The sequence below is a fragment of the Arachis ipaensis genome, chromosome B04, assembly GCF_000816755.2.
Source record: "Arachis ipaensis cultivar K30076 chromosome B04, Araip1.1, whole genome shotgun sequence".
Classification (NCBI taxonomy): domain Eukaryota; kingdom Viridiplantae; phylum Streptophyta; class Magnoliopsida; order Fabales; family Fabaceae; genus Arachis; species Arachis ipaensis.
Genome location: NC_029788.2, coordinates 98,839,182 through 98,845,251, shown reverse-complemented (window position 1 = coordinate 98,845,251; position 6,070 = coordinate 98,839,182). Strand labels below are relative to the sequence as shown.

General features: G+C 37.5%; 1 protein-coding gene across 1 annotated transcript in view; it reads left to right on the top strand.

Annotated features, from left to right (window-relative positions):
• Positions 468-6,070, top strand: part of LOC107637917 (protein yippee-like) — a 12,510-nt gene continuing 6,907 nt past the window's right edge. Inside the window, exon 1 of the mRNA XM_016341163.2 lies at positions 468-479. The gene's annotated coding sequence lies outside the window, so the exon portion shown is untranslated. The remainder of the gene's footprint in view (positions 480-6,070) is intronic.

Below are 6,070 nucleotides of genomic sequence, written 5' to 3'. Positions count from 1 at the left end.
ATGTGGATTGAAAAGTGAATGGTAATGATATATGTGATGTTGAGATTTAATGAAATGGTAATGTGGTTGGAAAATGTGAATGAGGATTGATTATAATGTGATACATTTGATGTTGAGGTTGAGAATGATGAAATGTAAAGGAAAAAGTAGTAAGAATGGTGCAATATGTTATAAAATGTAGATTTTGATGAGAAATGGAGTTTGGAATGGTTTTATTTGGTTTTGGTTGGTTTGAGTTGTGAAAATGAGGAAATTGGTGAATTGTGAACTTTTGGTGAAAGTTAGTTTTTGGTGAACTTTGTCTGATCATAACTTATGTCTCAATTTTCGAAATTGGTTGAAATTTATTTGAAATTAAAGCTTATTGAAAAATCTTCAAATCGATATAAAGTTTGTAAAATTTGAATTTTTGTAGAAGAAGTTATGATCATTCAAAGTTCGTGTTGAAACTCTGAAATTCTGCAAAGTTGCAGAATTTTGTGATTTCTGGTATGTGTGCACGCACAGCCTTGTGCGCATGCACAACTCTGAAAAATTTATAACCTGTGCACACGCACAGACCTGTGCGTACGCACAGGCAGCGAAAGGCTTTCTGTTTACAGCGATAGCACAGCTGGTGCGCGCACATAACCAATGAGGGTTTACAACCTGTGCGCACGCACAGCCCAGTGTGCACGCACACGTTGGGAAGGTCAATCTGTTGAGGGCGCTAGCACAGCTTGTGCGAGCGAACAGACTTGTGAACTTTTGTACTTGTGCGTACGCACACCTCTATGCGTACGCACACGTTTTAAAACTTCTCCTACGCACACCCCTGTGCGGACGCACACGCCATGTTTCTCAAACTTAAATTTTGTTTTCAACTATTTCACCTTCCCAACAAGATTGTAAACTTCTGTGACACCATTTTAAGACTCTTGGGCCTAGTTTTGGGCATTTAAAACATGGGAAAGAACCTAAGGGATTTAGTTGATAATATTTTGAAAAATTAGAAAATGGAGGCTTAGGTTTCTGGTGCACTGAGGATGGGTTGATGGCGTGTGAAGGTAGACTGGTATGTGAAATAAGAACTGACAAATAGTTGAGCTCGAAACTGAAATGTGAAATGACAGTGGTCGAGATGAGTCGAGGACTCTGAATGAGATGATGGATCCATGTTATGCTGAAAATGTTTTCTGAAAACCACTGAAGTACTAATTTATACTGAGATTACGAGACACTATGCGCCTGGCAGGGGCGGTGGTTAATCCCGCCTATCTAGGTAGTGGCTATTGAGATTATGAGATGCTATGCGCTTGGCAGGGACGGTGGTTAATCCCGCCTGTCAAGGTAGCGGTGGTGACGTCAGGACGGTGGTTAATCCCGCTTACGTTGAGATGTGAGGTCTGTGGCAAGAGTATCCCGCTCGCATCCCTTCGGATCACTAGAGTGTGCAGGCACAAAATCCTGGACGGTGTTCCGAGCACCATATCTCGGGGGTTCCCAATTATGATTCCGAAGGGCGACATCTCCATGGAGGTGTGTCGGGTTGGCAGTTGAACCGACAATGTGATATCACAACCAATAGGACAGGCATTCATCATGTGCATCTTATATCTGTTTGTTTACTTTGCCGACTTGTAATTGCTTGCCTAATTGAATAACATGCCTAATTACTATTTGAATTATTTGCCTTACATGCCAATACTTGTGTTTTGCTTGCATTGAAATTATCTGTGTTTTCTACTGGGATTGAGGAGGTTCGGAAGGCGTTGGCGATGGGATCGCATGGAGGATAGGTTGGTGAAGGCTGTGGGACAGCAGAGACTGTTAGACTAGAGAATCCTTTAAGTTAGATTACCCATTTTATACTGCTAAGGCTATAAGTTGTATTGAGGCTTAAATTATGCTTTATTTCTTTAGTATGCCTAAGATGAATCTTGTGATGGATATGAAGTCTAGGATTGCCTTTGGTGTTCCGGGGTCTTATATCCTACATCACTGGGCACTGTTACCATACTGAGAACCTCCAGTTCTCATACCATATTTCTATTGTGTTTTTCAGATGCAGGTTGCAACCCACCTCGTGAGTTGCTTGGATGGTGACAGAAGCGGAGGATCCTGTTACTCTTGGAGTCTTTTGATTATTTTTGTTTTACATCTCTCACTTTTGTATTTTGCTTTTTTCTAGAGGCTTGTGTTGAGAGAGAAAAACTTGTATAAGCTGATTTTACTGTCAGATTTCTGTATGTCTGTATATATGGCTAGCCGGCTTAAACTCCGCGAGCCGTGGCTAGAGTCTTATGATATTATACTATTATCTGTTGTTATATTGTATCTATATCTTGTGCTTTAAGTTAGAAGCTTCGTTAGTACGTTTTGCACTTTTCAAATCCTGTTTTTGAGCTATATCCTTCATCAGGCTTCTAGATTATATTATTTCTTCTATATATAATATGTATGAGCTTAGAACTGTCGTAACCTTTGATTAACATTTGCTTTACGATGCGAGGTAAGGCTTAGGCTAATTAGGGTGTTACATAAGTTACCTAGTCAATATTTAGCTTTCACTAGTATGAGTTGTGCTTAATTGAATTTTGTCCTCTAATATTCTGCAGGGTCTTATATGGGCAATCAAAGAAGTCATGCCGAATGCACATCATAGGAATTGCGTGTTGCATATGTGGAAGAATTGTGAACTGGAATTTAGAGATAAACAAGTAAAGGGGTGTGTTTGGAAAGCCGTAAAGAGCACTACTCCAGTTTAGTTCAAGGCTACCATGGATAGGTTGAAAATGGTGAGTAATGGAGCATGGGAATATATGAGTAATTTTTTATCCTAAGGTGTGGTGTAGGGCATTTGTTAGTCACTACCCTAAGAATGCTACTGTGACAAACAACATGTGTAAGTCTTGGAATGCGATATAGTGGATGCTAGAGAAAAACCGATTCTAACATTGTGTGAGGAGCTAAGGGTACATATTATGAAAAAAGGGGCCACACATAAGAGGATCCTAGGGACATACAAAAGAAAGTTGGCACCAGTGCAGAAAATGAAGTTGGATAAATAGATTAAGCCTAGGAGTCACAAGAGGAATGCTCACTGGTGTGGTGACAACGACAAGGTTGTATTTGAAGTCTCAAGAAATTCGCACAAGCTTGGGGTTAACCTGAAAATCACATATGCACCTGTAATTTGTGGCAGCTCACAGGTTAGGTGTACACTTATCAAATTTAGAGTATATGTTATATTTGAATTGTACGGGTATGAAATTTAGGTCACATGTTCTATTTGAGCAACAGTTATAAAATTTAGATTAGATATTCTATTTTTTTAACAGGTTAGAAATTTAGATATTGTATTTGCATAATAGTTATTTGAGACATTATGTTCTGTAGGTGTACCTTGTGTTCATTCTATTGCAGCAATATGAAAGGTGAGAGTTAAATCAGCTGAGAATTTTATGTCTCCATTCCTCATTATGAAAGCCATAAGGAAGACTTATGGCATTTGTATCAACTCTGTAGATAGTGAAGAGTTCTGAGAACCATCTGACCAATTAAAACCTGATCCACTTAGAATTGTGAAGCCTGCTGGTAGACCAACTAAGAGGAGAAAGGAAGTAGTTCAACCTCCTACACCTGTCGATGGCAACAAAGTCAGAAGGACCTTCCAGGTTACTTGCAGCAAATGTGGAGAGAAAGGGCACTACTTCAAAACATGCAAGGGAGCCCCTAAAAATCCTAACCGGCAATCAAAAAGAAAGAGACAGAAGAAGGTTTCTTTGGAAGTTGCACTAGTTAATCAAGATGGGAACAACAATAAGGTTGGTGCTCTATCAACTAATCATGCACCAGTGACTGCTCCTCCAATTCAGGTTAACTATATTATAGAGTAATTGCTAGTCAATTTTCATCCATGGAATTATAGGCTAATGGTGGCCAACTCTTGTTTTACGTTTCAGGATAGAACCTCTGGCCAGAATCACAACCACCCCAAGCCTTAGAAACTTACTTCAGAAGAAATTAGGGTTAGAAATGTGAACTGTATTTTTTTTTTTGGATAGAGTTTTTGGCTGTTTATGTTGTAAAAAGTGATTGGTATTTAATAGTTATTCACTGTTTTTTTATATTATTTTTTGCAACTGAATTAGGCTAAGTCTAAAAATAATAAGAAAAAGATGCCAGAGAGATCACATGCCCCACAAGATGGATAGGAGGAAATTCCAATCACTTAGTCTGCTCCTCCAGTGGTAAATTCTCTTATCTATTTATTTTAGATTGCTGCATTATTCTGCAACTTATTTTGTTGTGAACTAACCACATCTTGTGCATATTTTTGTATAGCAATCTCAAAATAAACCTGCACCACCAGTCCAGCCAAGTCCCAGATTCAGGTCCAAGCAGAAGACTTTTAGGCCACCAACTCCTCTAAATCTATAACCTCCCCTAAACCATGGACCTACTCATCCTGCACTAACTCAAACTCATTTGGGCCAGCCTACCACTACACCAAAAATCCTGAGGACATCTCCAAAGAAACAGTGACTGCAGCAAGTGGAGGAACTTCCTCAAGATTATTCAAGTCACCTAGGCAGACTTAATTATTTAGGATGATTATATCATAAGACATCGCATTTAATTATCTGTTTTTTAGTTGTTTATGCTTTTTTGGTTGTTATTCTTGAATTTGAGAAACTAGTATTTAGTAAAAACATGTTTTGTGATACATTTTGTATAAGGCCTCACATGGTTTGTGAGTTATATTTTGGAAACTTTGCCTCACATGGTTTGTGAGTTACATTTTGGAAACCTTGCCATTATGAAATGACAATATCTCATCTTTGTATAAATGTTATTATGTTTTCTACTTTCTCAAAGCTTGATTCTATCAATCAAATATACAGAAGTCATGAAATGTGAAAAATAAGGGTAACTGAATATACAATGTCTATTAATTCAAGACCATAGTTTATTACAATTTCATAGTCTAAACTTTCACTGCATCCTCAAATTGCACCACGTACAAATCATTAAAATTACACTAACATTATACAGATGTAACTAAACTAACCCCTTTGCTATTACAATGCCTAACAAAATCAACCAAAATATTTTCCACTTGCTAAGAGCACCACTATCCTTCTTAATATTTTTGCATTCAACCATCTTCTTTTCTATCTTTGCAATCCTTTCTTCCATCTTTTTCTTTGGGTCTGCATCTCCATTTGTGCCACTTCATCAATACAAAAGGAGGTAATATACTCATCTTGTCAAAAAAATATTTGTAATGTCATGCGTTGTTCTATAACAAAGATATCTACTATTAAACTCCAAAAATCACCAAATAACTCAACAAACCAAACAAAACCTTAAACATAAAACTTACCTTAAAATAAGAACAACCAAAGAAAAGCCTCCTTAAATTCTGTGAAGTGTCAGATTCGAATAAGATGGTGTAGATTCTGCAATTACGCACTGGAGAAACAAATTTCTTCTTCATTCTCCTTGACATTCCTACCAGACTGCTTCCATTAGTACTCATTCGAGTGTTCCAACTCTCCTCATACCCGCTGCATCTTTTCTTGCGATTGCATGAAGAACTAGAATTTGCAGTACCTATGCCCACTGTTGCAGAGTCTTCTCACATAGATGCAAGATGAAAACCCTACCCTTTCAATCGTTTTAAGGAGGAAGGGTTTATGAGTGCCAAGCGACGATGACGTTTCAGTTGCAGGGAGGGGTTATTTAGTTCCTATAACGATTTTTCTTGACATGCAACACTTGGCATTGACAACTTAAACTCTATCTGACACGTCATACAAGCAATCCGTTAGCAACCGATTACATCAGTCCAATTATATTGATGGTTGGAGACCTGGTTGAGATTTAGTGATGATTAAGATGCGATATATTTCACAAAAAAATAATCACGAGTCGAAAAGAATATTACCCTAAAATAAATTACTATTCTCGTTGTTGATGATGAATTCATTTAGACTCAAATTGATAAAGTTTTTTCTTTTATTTTACAATTTTTGTTTTAACGCAAATTAATCACTATGAACAATAATTAGTTTTTTTTTTTTTT